The sequence below is a fragment of the Lutra lutra genome, chromosome 3 (genome assembly GCF_902655055.1).
Source record: "Lutra lutra chromosome 3, mLutLut1.2, whole genome shotgun sequence".
Lineage (NCBI taxonomy): Eukaryota > Metazoa > Chordata > Mammalia > Carnivora > Mustelidae > Lutra > Lutra lutra.
Genome location: NC_062280.1, coordinates 77872915 through 77890253, shown reverse-complemented (window position 1 = coordinate 77890253; position 17339 = coordinate 77872915). Strand labels below are relative to the sequence as shown.

General features: G+C 35.9%; 1 protein-coding gene across 2 annotated transcripts in view; it reads left to right on the top strand.

The window, feature by feature from the left end:
* CERKL (ceramide kinase like) overlaps positions 1-17339 on the top strand; it is a 118649-nt gene that overhangs the window by 46989 nt on the left and 54321 nt on the right. The gene's annotated exons all lie outside the window — the stretch shown is intronic.

The window sequence follows — 17339 nt, the reverse complement described above, 5'->3', positions numbered from 1 at the left end:
AAATCATCAATTAGAATGAAGGAACTTAACCATGATGGTCTGAATGAATGACTTTGCCTCCAAGTAGCCTTAGAAGTCTTATAGGAGTAGCCAATTCCTCCTCATCTCCATGCCCCTCAGAGACAGTCCTGTGTTGATTTCATGATATATGAATTGTAACAATATGTAAACAATATGTAAACAAATGAATGTTTACAGCTCCAAATCTCTACCAAACTTTATATTATATCAACATTTCCTTTTAAGGTTGCAGTTTTAGAAAATTTTTCTTGTTATTATTATTATTTTTTACTTACACATCTATGTAAAGCACGTGTTCATTAAAGTGCCTGTCAACTGAGAGGTCAGCATGATTGGTTCAGGCCTCAGTCCAGAAGTGCATGTGTCTTTCTTGAGGGAAATAGGGTGATTATCTTCCAGCTCTGATTTGCAGAGTTGGTTCTATCTGTGGATTTTCCTCCTGTCTCATATTTCACTGTCCCTGTTCTATGCTATACTGTACTGATCCGGACTGGCTGATGGTGATTACTGATTTCCATTTTTTTTAAATCCCTACCTAAGGAATTTGTGTTTGTACCAGACTTGAGTGAATTTTAGGGCAAGGGTAGATGAGGGTAATACATACAAATGTATATCATAAAAATATAGATGACTTATGTTTGATTGTTAGACATCACTATTTTAAGTCCCTAAACCTTGCTTTTAACTGGTTCTGTGGCAAAACCAGATTAAAAAATATATATTTTTGAATGGGTTCATTTTGAATGAATGTCTTCAATCAAGAACTGGAGTTTTCTTCCTGCCAGTCTTCTACATCTTCCCCAGTCCCCCCTTTTTTAATTCTGTGAAGATAAATGTGAAGAAAACATTAAAAACCTCAGCTGGTTTTTCCTTTAGTCTAATTCATCTTACAATTAGAATTATAGTATATTTAGACACTAAGAATTACTTTCAAATATGCATACTTATATTTTGAGCTGGAGCAATGAATAAGATTTGATGAATTTTTGAGGAAAGAACTGGGCAACACTAGAAAGAGGAAAAAGCCAACTCCCAAATACTTGAAGTTTTAAGACATAGATAAAAAGTGACCAGATTAAAGTTTGTATTTATATTTGCATTTATAAGAAGGGAGTCTTAAAACGCTTTCAATTTTTGTTTGAAAATAAGTCCTTTTACTTTTCAGGTTTTTTTTTTTTTTTAAACACAGTTGAACACAGTATCTTTTTAAATTTTTAGTAATAGAAAAGTCACCATAACTTTATTGGCTAACAGACAATATTAGGTTTATTCATCCAACACATGTTTTATATCAGGCCCTGTGTTAATTTCTGAGAATACAGAAATAAATGAGATGTATGCTTGTGTGGAGCACTCTTGCTCTGGGAGACAGAGAAGAAAATATGTATTATAAATGTGTTAAGGGCCACAAAGGAAATATAAACAGACCAATAGGGAGCATAAACATTGATCATTGATTCAGAAATTAAAAATCTTTAAAAAATGCAGTTGAATAAGGCTGGTATATAGTCGCTGATAAGCCTCTTATATAGTTACTGTGGTGAAAGTAATTTAATAGTATTTTTTATACCTGTGATACAAAGATAAACATGCACAACCTTTAAATACAGCATGTGGGTACACCGGACATGTTAATTTTTATTCAATTAGGGTGTGACCCAGTCTCTGCATATTTGGGTTTCCTAGAAATGGTGAATTGCAAGCTTCTCTGGACCCAGAGCAAACCTCTTTAGAAACCATAACATATATTTTAAAGCATATTCATAGGCTTTTTTCCCCCTTTTTTTTGTGGGTTGGGGAGTGTGGGGAGAGAGAAAAGGGACAGAGGGAATCTTAAGTTAATTAAGTTAATTAAGAGAATCCTAAATAAGCTCCATGTCCAGCACAGAGTCTAATGCTGGGCTGGATCCCATGATCCTGAGATCATGACCTGAGCCAAAATCAAGTATCGGCCACTTAACTGACTGAGCCACCCACGCGCCCCCATATTCAGAGGCTTTCTGACAGATACCCTACAGAAGAGAATAAAACAAAGTACCCCTCAGGTGATGTTCAGGGCCACTCAGACCTGAACGAGTTTACAGGAATGAACTGGTTGATCTCCAGTGGAGGACTTAGCAGAAGGTTGAAGACGTGAGGACAAAGATGAAAAAAAAAAAAGTTTTTAAGTCTCATGCCCAGGTAACTTGGAGAAGGTAATGTCCGAAAGAGACAACGATGATTTCAGAAGACTGGTTGATTTGAAGGAAAGATGTTCTGTTCAAGACACATTTGGAATATATTACAGTGTCCTCTTGGAGATGTTTAGTATGCTGGTGTTTTGAGAGAAAAACATGGGGAGGTAGAGTTGATGTGATGGGCATGATGAAAGCTTGTAAAAAAGTAATAAGGAGTTAAAAAAAAAAAAGAGGGCTAAATACAGAATCTTGGGTGATACTCATATATTAAAATAGAGAAAGGGTACCTGGGTGGCTCAGTTGGTTAAGCATCTGACTCTTGAGTTTGGCTTAGGTCATGATCTCGGGGTCTTGAGATGAGCCTCTAGTTGGGCTCCAAGCTAGATGTGGATCCTGCTTAAGATTCTCTTGTTCCCTCTGCCACCCCTCCTCCCCCCACCTCCACTGGCTCATGCATGCTCTCTCTCTCTTAAAAAAAAAAGGGAGGTGTGGGGAGGTGGGTGAGCAGAGAAGACAAAAGCCAGAACAACCACAAAACAAGTCATGGTCTAAAAAACAAAAACGAACCTATTCTAAAATAGGACCATTGAATTTTGCTGTTATATTTGGGTTTTGTTAATTTATTTGTAAAATTTAATAGTTACCCAGACACGTTAACAGAGGCATTTTTAGCACATATCTGGTTGACTGTTACTTCTGATATTACACTTTTCCATTTCATTTCTAAGTGCTAATTTCATGAAGTAGGCAAATATAAATAAGCCATATTTAATTGAGTACATCTTGCCCTTGTAATGTAACAACCTGCTCTCTATTTCAACAGCCTCCCTCAGTTTTTAGCTATGAGAGATAGAGAAAATGGAAAAATTACTTAATGCTTGTTTTTTATTCCTAAGAAGAATGATTTTCCCTAGTTTTCTCCAAATGTCAAATCTGTTCCCTATGGGATAATAATGTTGGTTGGTCTTCAGAGGATGCTCTCTTTGATAGCAAAAGCTAGGGCTTCCTAAAACATTGATTTTGTTTAATATTTATGTTCTCTTCTGTAAGAAAATTATGGTGAAATATTTTTTTAAAATCCAAGCTATATCCATTATATTATCATGAATCAGGCACAATTTTTCTTAACAGGAGAACAGAATGATAGCAAATTTTACTTGGATGTACTGCCAAATGATGTACTTATAAGGAATAATAAACTAAAGATCAACATTATAATGATTATTTAAAAATAAGCAGTTATATATCAAATGTATTATAGCTTCAGACATTCCATGGTATACTATTTGAATTGGCAACACTTGTCTTCTTAGGGACAAGTTATTTTCTGCAAAGACATTATGTCTGAAATATGGATAATTTCTCTTTTGAAGCACTAAAAAATAATTTAAGATTGTTTTATGACCAGTTGAGTAGGACATCAAAATTATGTCTGTCACTCTTGAATATGGTTTTACTATTTTTTTTTTTTTAAATTTATTTATTTGAGAGAGAGAGAGAGAGTGCATGTGTATGAGTATGGGGTGGGGGAACAGAGGAAGAGGGATAGAGAATCTTTTTTTTTTTTTTTTTTTGACAGAGAGATCACAAGCAGGCAGAGAGGCAGGCAGAGAGAGAGGAGGAAGCAGGCTCCCCGAGAGAGCAGAGAGCCCGATGCGGGGCTCGATCCCAGGACTCCGAGACCATGACCTGAGCCGAAGGCAGCGGCTCAACCCACTGAGCCATATATATATTAATATTATGTAGAAACCGATTAAATATGTATCAGATTATTTGCATGTAAATATCAAAGTCCAGTCCCACTGGAAGTACTCTCTCCAACAAAAGTCATATGATGTTGGTTTCCTGTAGTGGTTTCAAACTGAGCTCTGGAGGGTCACCACCCCAATCCCCAGGACCTGCCTCCTGGGTGGAAGTACACTGCACCTGTCACTCACACTTGGGCAAGTGTAGCTCCTAATTTAGGTGTTTTGTATAATTCAGATGGGACTGAATAAGTCTTTGTTTGAAGAAAGTTTCCAAAACGAAAGCAGTGGGAAATTTCTGATTCAGTTATCCCTGGGGATGATAACCTCATAGTATTTCAAACCTGTCATGCATGTCTTTTTTGCTGAATGCTGGGCACACAAAGACCTGATGTCTTTGAGCTATCAGAATGTACACTCATATGGCAACCATAGACTTGGAACTCTCAGAGACTGCCCATGTAATTTTATTCTTTTCGGTACAAGTTACTTATTAAAAAAACACTTTAATGTATTTTTTTCTTTTTATAAATTTATATATTGCTTACAACTCAGTTTGCAGATAGGGAAAATATATTTTATCAAATCAAAGACTGAAATTGAGTTTAAAAAATTTACTTCAAAGTTTTAGAATTTTTTTTTCTTTCTTGAACTTTTTTTGCTTTCTAGCTGGACCTTCAGAGAAAAACACTGAAATTAAACTAGTTTCTATTAAATTAGTAATGATTAGTAGTACTACTTAGCTCTTCAAAGGATATTAACATATTAAAAAGAAAATCTTTTTGAACCAATCTCCAATTTCATCAAATTTCTAACTGAAAATGTAAATGTATGGAAACATTGGGCTCATGCAAAATTTGCTTAATAACATACAAGAAAAAGTACTATTTATCTTGAACCAGTTTGACATTTTGAGTTATTGTTTCATTCCAGCAATTAGTGGTGTAAAAAAAAAAAATCACTGTGAACAAGAGTCCCCAGACATTACAAACTTGAGCAGGAGACACCTACCCCCCCCCCCAAGAATTCATATGCTAGAACAAGCAGAGAATATGAAATAAGTACATTAAAAATTATTTAAAAATATTAGGGGTATCTGGGTGGCTCAGTCTGTTAAACATCTGAGTCTATATTTTTAAGATTTTATTTTTTTGATAGAGAGTGAGCACAGGCAGGGGAAGCAGTAGGGGGAGAGGGAGAATCAGGGTCCCCCCGGAGCAGAGAGCCTAATGTGGGGCTTGATCCCAGGACTCCAGGTTGATGACCTGAGCTGAAGGCAGACGCTTAACCGACTGAGCCACCGAGGTACCCCAAGTGTCTGACTCTTGATTGACTCAGGTCGTGATTTCTCAGGGTTGTGAAATAGGCCCCCATGTTGGATCCATACCTCGTATGGAGCCGCTTAAGATTCTCTCCCTGTGCCCCTCCCTACCTCTAAAACAAGAAAAATTTAAAAACATGAAAGAATGCATGTTTTTATTCAATTCTATTCAATTGCAAGGCTGTCATAGAGAAGAATAGCATTTTTGCTATGGCATGGATTTATGAATCTCATTTTTAAAAAAAGTTCCTTCTTCTTAGGACTTTGCTATTCTGATTCTGAGAATTCAGAGGTTCTGATTAAATTTGTCTCAGTAATTCAAGCTTCAGTATTCTTACAGTCCTTGAGGTTTTAATGTGTTGTCAGGGCCAAAGACCACAGATGTCAAAGATCTGAACAGCAGTTTGGTTTAATGAACATATGTAAAAATCTGTACTCCACACTTACAAAGGTATCTTTCCAGGGATTAATTATAGGTATAGTCTTATTCTTGCTTTGTTAAATATTCTTAAAGTTTAGCCAATACCTATTCCTGAGTCATATCAGATTATCACTTCTTTTCCATGACTGTTACCTTGGGATTGGTTCACAAGAGCCTGGTAAAGACTGACAGGCATGCCAAGAGTTTCTCTTGCCCCCTGAAGTTTCTTTCCTACTAGCATCAGCTCTAATTCATAACCATTACTCCTTCAGCTGAAGGCAAGTTAGAATTAGTTCTAAGGGAGCTCATAATGTTGTTTGTACTTGGCATGAGTGACACAGGACCATCTTCCCAAGAGCTGCTTATTGGCCTCTGTAGCATTTTCATCCTAAGGGAGGAATATGTTTTTGCATGTAATTGACTATAATTATATTTTAAAACAACTAATTGGTATTTTATAGGAGAAAATTATATCCCTGCTGCAATCATTGACAGAGTATCTTGAGAATAGGGTTTAAGAGATATATTCTCAGGTTGTTTCTGATATAGTTCAAATTCTTATGCTAGATTAAAGTCCTTTTGTCTATGCCTTTTGTATATAATTAAATTCCTTCTCTGGAGAAAACATTTAGGTATGCTTTGTCACATTTTACCATGTGATTATATTCAAAGGCTAAATGAGAATTTCTTTAAATATTTCCAGTAATATGTTACAGAAAGTTTTCATGCTGTTAAGTAAATTAGTTAACATTTCTTCCTTTACTAGATTATAAAGAAGTCATTATTTTAAAATTTTAAATCTTAATGATAGTATCTGACATTTATTAAGCATTTGTTATGTGCCACTTTTGTAAGTAATTTTTATTAATTATCTCATTAAATCCTCATAGTGTCAAGAACTACAAATATGTTCTCATGTTAAAAGGGGAATATTAGGAATTTGTTTGAGGTTTGAGGAATTAAAAGAATGCATGACAGCAAATAGTATAATTAAATTTTTAATATACTCATTATCTCTTGGTTTATACATGAAAAAATGAAGGCTTAAACTCATTTAAAATTTTGCTCTTCTGAGGTTAAACAGCTAATACGTGGCGGAGGAGCTGGGAACAAATCCAGATCTGTCTGATTCCCTAACATGAACCCTTAACTGATGTGTTATCACCTTTCAGGTCTGTGGTAGAGTCTACAGTTCTTAAGTGTATTTTATTTACTGTACAATTTAGACTCTGTTCTGGAAAAAAGAAAAGACTTTAAATCCTTTTCTTTCTTTCTTTTTTAAAAATGTTTAAGGTTTTATTTATTTCTTTGAGAGAGGGAGAGAACATGGGAAGGGGGGAGGATCAGAGGGAGAAGCAGACTGCCCGCTGAGCAGGGAGCCCAATGCAGGACTTGATCCTGGGACCCCAGGATCATTATCTGAGCTGAAGGTAGTCGCCCTAACTAACTGAGCCACCCAGGCACCCTAAATCCTTTTCTTAAAAGGAATGGGCTATATTGTCTTGTTTGAAGATTCTCACTGTATAGTATCCACCCCCCCACCAAGCATTATGAATCAGGCATCTAGATTGGAGTTCTAATGCTTGCCTCCAACAGTTAGGGTGAGCAGTGACATTATAATGCACTTCTTAGTCCTAAAAAAGAATTCCTCCTCATGATTGTCACCATTATTGTGGTTTCTCAGATGCCTTGAAATAGATCTGGCATGCACCTATGAAAAAGATAGCAGTTCTTTTTTTTTTTTTTTTATTAAAGGAATTTTAAAACGTGTATAAAAATAATGGTTTGTCTCTAATTTCTAGGCTTTATGTTTAGAGTTTTATAAGTGAATCACAAATGCTGTAAGCCTAACATGAGAGATTAAAAGTTGCATCAGTACTTAGATGAGAGTATAATGAATTGTCACTTAACAACTTTTTCACTGGAAAGAAATGAGGTAAAGAAGTAATAAAGCAGCATCCTCACAGTATGCATAAGTAGGAAGTACATAATATTTCATATTAAATGACAAATTATTATTAAGCCCCCTGGCATTCATTAGACTACCATTAATGCTAATGGAATTGTGTGTTATTTATATCGATATTATGTATAACTCCAGGAATTGTAATCTTGTATGAATATGTTTGTTGCTGTTTGAGGCAGGTGGGTGGATATTTGCGATGGCTACACGCTGAAACGTGGTGATGGTATTTTCAAATCAACCATTTTTTTGCCCTATCGTCCTTAAAGAGAAACACCTATTTTCTGTTTTTTTCTTTGAAAAATTACCTTAAATGGAAACGTGCGAAATTTGAAAAAGTGTGCTCTTCTGTTTCTACTAGTTAGACACCCATAGTTGGTTCTCTAATAAGAAGAGGAGAGGTGGGCACAAACAAGTGAAGCCTATTGGTGTGCTTGGCTTCCTGGGCTCTCTGTGACATCTAATGTCAGGCCAAGTTCTCTTGTACCACGGTGCTTTCCCGTTTGCTGCTACGTAAATGGCAAAGATTACTTATCTGTTTCTCTCATCTTCTGTTTGCCCAGTGAGGTCCCATTTGCACTCAAGTGGTGTAGCCAGCAAAGCCTCTGCAAAGCTGAGCCACATAGCAAAATCAGGCACTTGTCTCTTTCTGGTTTGGTAGCACTTCTCATACCTCTGATAGAACAAGTCATTGCTTCCATTCTAATTCTTGGCATATGTAGGTGATACCTTATTAGACTGTAAGCTCTTCTGAGCACAGATTTTTTAAGCATGTGGAATTGGGATTCCCAGATTGTAAGTACTCCATAAATGTTTGTTATGTTACAAATGTTTGCCTAACTCAGTAAATGTTGGTGAAGTGAGCTGAATATATTGCTTCTCTGGTATGTGTTAGGCATTGTCCCAGATGCTTTTAACATAAGGCAACTCATTTAATCTTGATCCGCAACACACTGATCATGGTCAAGACTTTTTAAATCCCTGCAGATAGCTAAGGAAACAACTCTGAGGGATTAATTGACTTGCACTGGGTCACACAGTTTTAAAGGGGTGGAATAACATTCAAACCCATGTTGTTCCAAGTCAGAAATCCACCAGTTTTTCACTATACTTCCACTGCCTCCCCAAAGAAAGATTTCAAATCTTAATATATTGGTTTAAAAGAGTAGTCTTGGTTTCTTAAAAGGCAAAGTGTAACAGACTGTGCCATGTATTTGGAACTAAATATATTATTGTCAAGAATGTGTATTTTAAAAGTCTGTGATAGGGGGCACCTGGGAGGCTCAGTGGGTTAAAACCTCTGCCTTCGGCTTGGGTCGTGGTCTCAGGGTCCTGGGATCAAGCCCCACGTCGGGCTTTTTGCTCGGCGGGGAGCCTGCTTCTGCCTGCCTCTCTGCCTGCTTGTGATATCTCTCTCTCTGTCAAATAAATAAATAAAATCTTAAAAAAAAAAAAGTCTGTGGTAGTACCGGGAGGGATGACATCATGGGCCATGTAGGTTGAGTAACTTCTGGAAGATGAGAATCTGATGAAATTGCTCTGCTGGGAAAGCCAGGTAATACTGAAACTTCAATCTTGGCAAAGGAGAGGCCCCTGTGCAGTCTAAGGGGAGGGGGTTTCCCATTTCCCAAGTTTGGAGCAGCAAGACTGGAAGGTTGAAAACAATCTGACAGGATACATGCCCAGCTTTTACTAGGGATTTTCTTCTAGGAAGTGCTGTTCTTCATTCAGAAGTGTCCATGATATCAAAAATATTTCCATTCTGCTCTGCATAAAGACTTTCGAGTTCAAACTCCACAAGTTTTGAAACTTAAACTGCTTACCATGGATACTCATCAATCTGTCAGGAATAGGGTGATGATATAGTCCTGATAGAACTGCTGGGTAGAAGGGACGATCTAAGATGGCAGCATGGCTGGCTCTTCTTTTTGTCCTCTTTTAACTTCAGTGAATGGAGAGTCTATCATTGCTGGGTTTATGAATGAATCATTGGGATTTTTATTGACCAATGGGATTTTTATTTGGGTAGTCAAGGTTTGGTTCCTAGCCACTAACTTAGCTATGTATTTTACTTCAAAACTTCACTGAGCCTTTGAATTCCTAGCTGTAAAATCTAATGCCAACCTAGCTAGGTTAGTGCAATACTTAAATGTACAGTGTGTGCCCAACAGTGGGCACTCAATAAAAGAGAACTGTTCTTATCACATAGCTTGCCAAGTTTTTGTTGAACTTTTCTAGAATTCACGTTCCCAAATCTTTTAGTCCTTCAAAAGTAAGTTTAAGCATCATCTTCTCAGAGGGGAGGGTGAGAGGGACTGTTAGTTCCCTATAGAATATATACTAAAATACTAATAGAATTCATCATTATTAGCATCATCATATTTCACATATACCAACTAATGTTAATTTCCACAATGTCCTTGAGACAGGGACTGTTATCATTACCATTTTTGAGATGGGGAAAACAAGACAGAAAGGTGGAAAGTTTGCACAAGGTCACATAACTGTAAAATTGTTAAATTTGGATACAGACATGGGCAGTTTGGCTCCCCAGCCCATGTTCTTAGCCCACAAGAGTATCACAATGCTGTAAAAGTTAGAAGGCGTATTCCATAGTCAGTCATGTTGCTTCAAAGTAAATGTAATTTTAACCTGGTGAACTATATTAGCTACTATTTTTGGTATATTGGTGGGATCCTGTTATCCTTATAAGCCCTTCCCTGGCTGCATATCTAATTAGGGATCAAATATATAAAAACTCAAGAAGTGATAGATGTCAACGACATAGTTATTTACAGTTAATACATATGTAATCTGTGCTCTGTATGTTCAAGTGCTGCTTGGTTCTAAAATGTCATTCAATATTTGACTTTTAGTTAAAACCATAAGTCATATTAATGTTAGGCAACTGCTAAGATTTTCCTGTCATTGACTAGGATAGCCAGAAACAGCAATGACTGAAATTGATCTGGCAATTTTAGATGTCAGACTTAGGAGAAAAAAAATGAAGATGTTTCTGTCATGAAATCAGCTGAATCAAGAGAGAGAGGACCCTGATTTCTTGCATTGGTAGATGCAAGTGCCTTGAACTAAATGAAGGAGCTAGGCTTAGCCAGAGAGATAAGCAGTTCTCTTTTATGCAAATAGAATTTCCTCCGAGGCACAGAAAAGAAGACCCTTTAAGGAATTCTTTAAAGAGGGCTCCTGTATTCTTTCAATCTGTTTCCATTAATTTGGGAAGATTTCTTCATTTTTTGGCACAACAGGATATTCCAGGATTCTATCGGGTCCTGACTGCCCCAGCCCTGGGATCAGCTATTTGTGGTTCCTTTTGTTGGGGGAATGGTATTGGGGAATGGAAATCTGGCTGAGGGGTATGCACATTGCTATTAGGATGTCATAACTTCCAGGGTTTTGTAGCAGTAGAGCTAGGAAATACTGACTAGAAACAGGACTTTATATAGATGACTGTAATTCTAATACGATCCTGTTGTCTTCTTCCTTTTTTGTCTCCTTTCCCAATTTCCTAACCGCAATACATTGTTCCACGTGCCCAATCATACAGTAGTCACAAAAGATTTCCAGAATAGCTGCAACCATACCATTATGAAAAATAATTCTACCAAAATGAGTTCAAGATTTGTTGGCAGTTTTTTTTTGTTTTTGTTTTTGTCTCTTTTGGCCCCTTAGACTGAAAAAAAAAAAAAAAGGTATTTTTTTCCCTTCCTAATAGTTGTTATTCATTTGACTCTGTATTCAGTTTAACTTCATAGCTTTTTTTTTTCTTGCTTTGTTGGGGCTTTTTGTTTTTATAACTGTATAAAACTCTATTGTGTGGTCTGTACCATACTTTATTCATTACTTGCTCATGTTTGGGAATTTTGATTGTTGTTAATATCTACAGTCACAAAATCTGCAAGAAGTAATTTTGTACATATTGTATCTTGAATTTAACTTTATAGAAGTAGACTTCTGGGTTAAAGGGTAGATGCATGTGTGTTTTACTAGATACTGGCAAGTTCCATACCATAGGGAACTTGTTTTTCATGTTTATCAGCAGTGTATGAAAGTGGCTTTCCTTACCAACATGTTCTGCTTTCATGCTTTAGAAAATTTCCAGTGGTATTGGTGAAAAATATTGTGTTAATATAGTTTGAATTTGCATTTTTGAAAGTTAGGAATAAAGTTGAACATCTTTTCATATGTCTAAGGGCCATTTTAAATATCTTGTGAATTGTCTTCATATCATTTGCCTGTTTTTCTATAATACTTTTGGTGTTTTTGCTCCTTAATTTTTAATTTTTAAAAGTTGTTTACATATAATATATATAAATCATATATATTTTCTGTGATACATATTGCAAATATTTTTCTCCTAATACATAATTTGTTCCTTAACTTCTTAAAATTTTTTAAAAAGATTTTATTTATTTTTTTGACAGAGAGAGAGACAGTGAAAGAGGGAACAAAGCAGGAGGAGTGGGAGAGGGAGAACCAGGCTCCCTGTTGAGCAAGGAGCCCAGTGTGGAGCTCCATCCTAGGACCCTGGGATCATGCTCTGAGCCAAAGGCAGCTTCTTAACCGACTGAGCTACCCAGGCACCCCTTTCCTTAACTTTTCTTATAGTGACTTTTGATTCAAAGTTTTTGTTTTAAAATTTTTATGTTGTCAAATTTGTCACTGTTTTTCTTTATTACATCTTGTATTTGAGTCCTCGTGAATAGCCTTTCTTTATACCAGGTTATAGAAAACATCATTCATGTTTTCTTCTAGTACTTGTGAAGTTTAATTTTAGATCTCTAATTTATTTGGGGTTTATTTTGTATGTAGTGTAAGGTATGAACCTTACTTTTTCTCCCAAATAACCCCACAGTTGTCCTAACACCATGGACTAAAAGTCTTTGTTCCAGAGTTTTGAGATACCACTTTTATCATATACCAAATTTCTGTATGTATGTTGGTTTATTTATTTATTTATTTATTTATTTATTTATTTATTCCTATCCCACTGGGTCTGTCTGTTCATGTGCCAGTGCTTATTTGAAAGAGATTTTGCAGTATGTTTCATTATTTGATAGGACTAGTTCTTCTCATAGACCTCCCTACCCCACCTTCCCCAGTGTTTCTCCCTATTTTTGCAGGTTAATTTTCAGATAACTGCGTTAGTATGAGCTTGTCTAGATTTGGAAAATAAAATTTGGTATTTTAAGGAGAGCACATTACATTTATAGATAAACTTAGGAAGAGCTGACATCTTGGACTAGAGCTTGTATAGCAAAATTTGCTTCAGTCAGGTGCCATAATCTCCCAGAAAGAAAGTCCTAAATCAGTATCATTTTGATGGAGAGTATCCCTTAGATTTTGTTTCCCCCTCCGTTTTCTTATACTGAATTGTTAGGCTTTTGGAAACACACATTATTAACATGTATAATACAAGGTTAATTTTATGTAAATTTCAGGCTCCTGAAATTTCACTAGGCGCATCTGCACTCTTGTTGTAAAAATTTTTAGCAAGAACCCTGCTAAGTCTGTTTAATTGGACCCCCCTCAGCCCACACCTGATGACCCTTAATATCTGGTCAGATTCCTCGTTCTCCATCTGATATCTGATCCCCCGGTGTGTCTTCAGCAAGAATTCTGTTAAGTGGGTTGAAGTCAGAATCCCCTTCACTTCCGATGTTTCCTCTTAGTAACTTTGTGTCCACTGACCCCACCCTGCTCCCTTGGCTGTGAGTTTCTAGTTTTTCATGCTGAATATATGGAGGTCTCTCTCCTTGGTTGGAACAGTTCTGAATAAAATCTGTATTTACCACTTTACTGTTCAGCTCAGGTTTTTCTTGGACAACACATATTTTAGTACATGAAATTTTTCAAGAATCTTTTTACAGAAACATATGTTCTTGGAATACTAATGATTTTTTTAAAGTCCTGCAGATAATTAAAACTCTCTCAAAAGCACATTGACTAACTTATATGTAATCCAGAGAGGATACACTGAAAAAACTTTCTAACTGATAAAATCATTGAATTAAAAAATGGGTTCATGTAATTTTCCCCTAACATTTTCATAACTTAATAGTTTATGAAGTGTGAATATACAGTTATTTTATCAAATTGGATTTTTGTAAAGTTAATCATATTTAAATGCTATTTATTTTAACTAATTCTATAGTTGACTTCTAAACAGAGCAGGAAAAAAGAAAAAAAATTTTTTAAAGCCAGTAACACGTATTTTTCAGTTTGGATTTTTTTTTTAATTGAAATGTATTTGACACACAATGGTACATTAATTTCAGGTGTGCAACATAGTGATTCCACAAGTTCGTATGATACACTTTTGGTACATGTGTAGTTAGCATCTATCATGTATTGCTATTAAAATACTATTGCCTGTATTCCCTATTAAAATACTATTGACTATATTCCCTATATTGTTAGTTAGTATTCCCTATATTGTTAGTATTCCCTAAATATGATTGACTTTTATTCCCATCACTTACTCATTCCATGACTAGAAGCCAGTATCTCCCACTCTCCTTCACCCAATTTGCCCACTTGCTCCAGAAAACCAGCTTGTTCTCTGTATTTATGAGTCTGTTTTCTGGTTTTTGTTTATTCATTTGTTTTTTTTTTTAGATCCCACATGTAAGTGAAATCATGCGGTATTTGTCTTTCTCTGTTTTATTTCACTTAGCATAATACCCTCTGGGTCCATCCATGGTGTTACAGATGACAAGATCTCCTCCTTTTGTGTGGATGAGAACATTCATGTGTGTGCACCTGTGCATCGACTTCTTTATTCATACTGAGGGATGCTTGGATTGCTTTCATATCTTGGCTGTTGTAAATAATGGTGCAGGAAACATATGGGTGCATCTATGTTTTTGAGTTAGTGTTTTTGTTTTCTTTGGGTAAATACCCAGTAGTTGAATTACTGGATATTGTATTTCTATTTTTAATTTCTTTTTTAAAACTTTTTATTTTTATTTATTTTTAAATTAACATCTAATGTATTATTTGTTTCAGGGGTACAGGTCTGTGAATCATCAGTCTTACACAATTCCCAGTGCTCACCATGGCACATACCCTCCCCAGTGTCCATCACCCAGCCACATCTTCACCCCAACCCCCTCCCCTCCAGGAACCCTCAGTTTGTTTCCTGATATTAAGAATCTCTTACAGTTTGTCTCCCTCTCTGGTTTTGTCTTGTTTCTTTTTTCCCTCCCTTCTCTTATGATCCTCTGTCTTGTTTCTCAAATTCCTCCTATCAGTGAGATCATATGATAATTGTCTTTCTCTGATTGACTTATTTTGCTTAGCATAATACCCTCTAGTTCTGTCCACATCATTGCAAATGGCAAGATTTCAGGTTTTTCAATGGCTGCATAATATTCCATTGTATATATGTACCACATCTTCTTTATCCATTCATCTGTTGCTGGACATCTAGGCTCTTTCCATGATTTGGCTATTGTGGACATTGCTGCTATAAACATTTGGGTGCACGTGCCCTTTTGGATCACTATATTCATATCTTTTTTTTCTTTTAAGATTTTATTTATTTATTTGGTAGAGATCACAAGTAGTCAGAGAGGCAGGCAGAGAGAGAGAGAGAGGAGGAAGCAGGCTCCCTGCCAAGCAGAGAGCCTGATGTGGGGCTCGATCTGAGGACCCTGGGATCATGATCCGAGCTGAAAGCAGAGGCTTTAACCCACTGAGCCACCCAGGCGCCCCACTACATTCATATCTTTAGGGTAAATACCCAGTAGCGCAATTGCTGGGTCATAGGGTAACTCTATTTTCAACTTTCTGAGGAACCTCCAAACTGTTTTCCAGAGTGGCTGCACCTGCTTGCATTCCCACCAACAGTGTAGGAGGGTTCCCCTTTCTCTGCATCCTCACCAACATGTCATTTCCTGACTTGTTAATTTTGGCCATTCTGACTGATGTGAGGTGGTATCTCACTGTGGTTTTGATTTGTATTTCCCTGATGCCAAATGATGTTGAGCACTTTTTCATGTGTCCATTGATCATTTGGATGTCTTCTTTGGAGAAATGTTTGTTCATGTCTTCTGCCCATTCTTTGATTGGATAATTTTTTTTTGGGTGTTGAGTTTGATAAGTTCCTTATAGATTTTGGATGCCAGCCTTTATCTGATACTGCATTTGCAAATATCTTCTCCCATTCTGTTGTTTGTCTTTGGTTTTGTTGACTGTTTCCTATGCTGTACAAAAGCTTTTTATCTTGATTAAGTCCCAATAGTTCATTTTTGCCCTTGGTTCCCTTGCCTTTGGTGATGTTTCTAATTTCATAAGGAATCTCCATACTTTTTCCACAGTTGCTGCACCAATTTACATTCCTACCAACAGTGCATAGGGTTCCTTTTTCTCTGCATCCTCATTCTTCTCTTTTTGATTCTGGCCATTCTGATATGTGTTAAGTGATATCTATCTCTTGTGGTTTTGATTTGCATGTACTTATTGATTAGTAATGTTGACCATCTTTTCATGTGTCTGTTGGTCATCTGTATGTTGTCTTTGGAAAAGTATCTATTCAGGTCCTCTGCCCATTTTTTAACCGGATTTTTTTTTTTTTTTTGTATTGTGCTGTATAAGTTCTTTATATATTTTGGATTTTAACCCCTTATCAAAATAGCATTTGTAAATATCTTCTTCCCTTCAATAGATTGACTTTTCATTTTGTTCACAGTTTCCTTCAATGTGAAAAAGTTTTATATTTTGGTGTAGTCCCAATAGTTTATTTTTGCTTTTTTTTCTTACCTGAGGAGACCTATCTAAAAAAAATGTTGGTGTAGCCTATTCCAAAGAAATTACTGTCCTATATTTTTGTCTAAGAGTTTCCTGGTTTCTGATCTTCAATTCATTGTGAGTTTATTTTTGTGTATAGTGTGAAAAAGTAGTTTAGTTTCATTCTTCAGTATGTAGCTGTTCAGTTTCCTGGAACTGTTTATTGAAGATGTGGTCTTTTCTCCATTGTATGTTTTTGCCATTTTTGTCATAAACTAATTTATCATATAATCATGGGTATACTTTTGGACTCTCTATCCTGTTCTATTGATCTCTATTTTGTGTCAGTACCATACTATTTTGATTACTACAGCTTTGTAGTGTATCTTGAAATTTGGTGTTGTAATATGTCCAGCTTTGTTTGTTTTCCAGATTGCTTTGGCAATTTTAGGTTTCGTATAAATTGTAGTATTTTAGTTCTGTGAAAAATGCTGTTGGTATTTTGATTGGGATTGCATTGAATCTGTAGATGGCTTGAGTAGTATGGACATTTTAATGATATTCTTCAAATTTATGAGCATAGAATATTGTTTCATTTGTGTTGTCTTCAGTTTGTTTCATCACTCTTCTGTTGTTTTCAGAATACAGATCTTTCACCTCTTTGCTTAAGTTTATTTCTAGGTATCTTATTCTTTTTAGTGCAATTTTAAGTGGAATTGTTTCTGAATTTCTTCTTTCTGCTACTTTAGCATTAGTATAGAGAAATGCAGTTGATTGCTGGGTATTAATTTTTTTTATCTTGCAACTTTCTGAATACATTTATTACTTTTTCGAAGCCTTTGGAATTACCTATGTATAGTATTCTGTCATATAGGAATAGTGACAGTTTAATTTCTTATCAATATGGTTGCCTTTTATTTCTTGTCTGATTACTGTGGCTAGG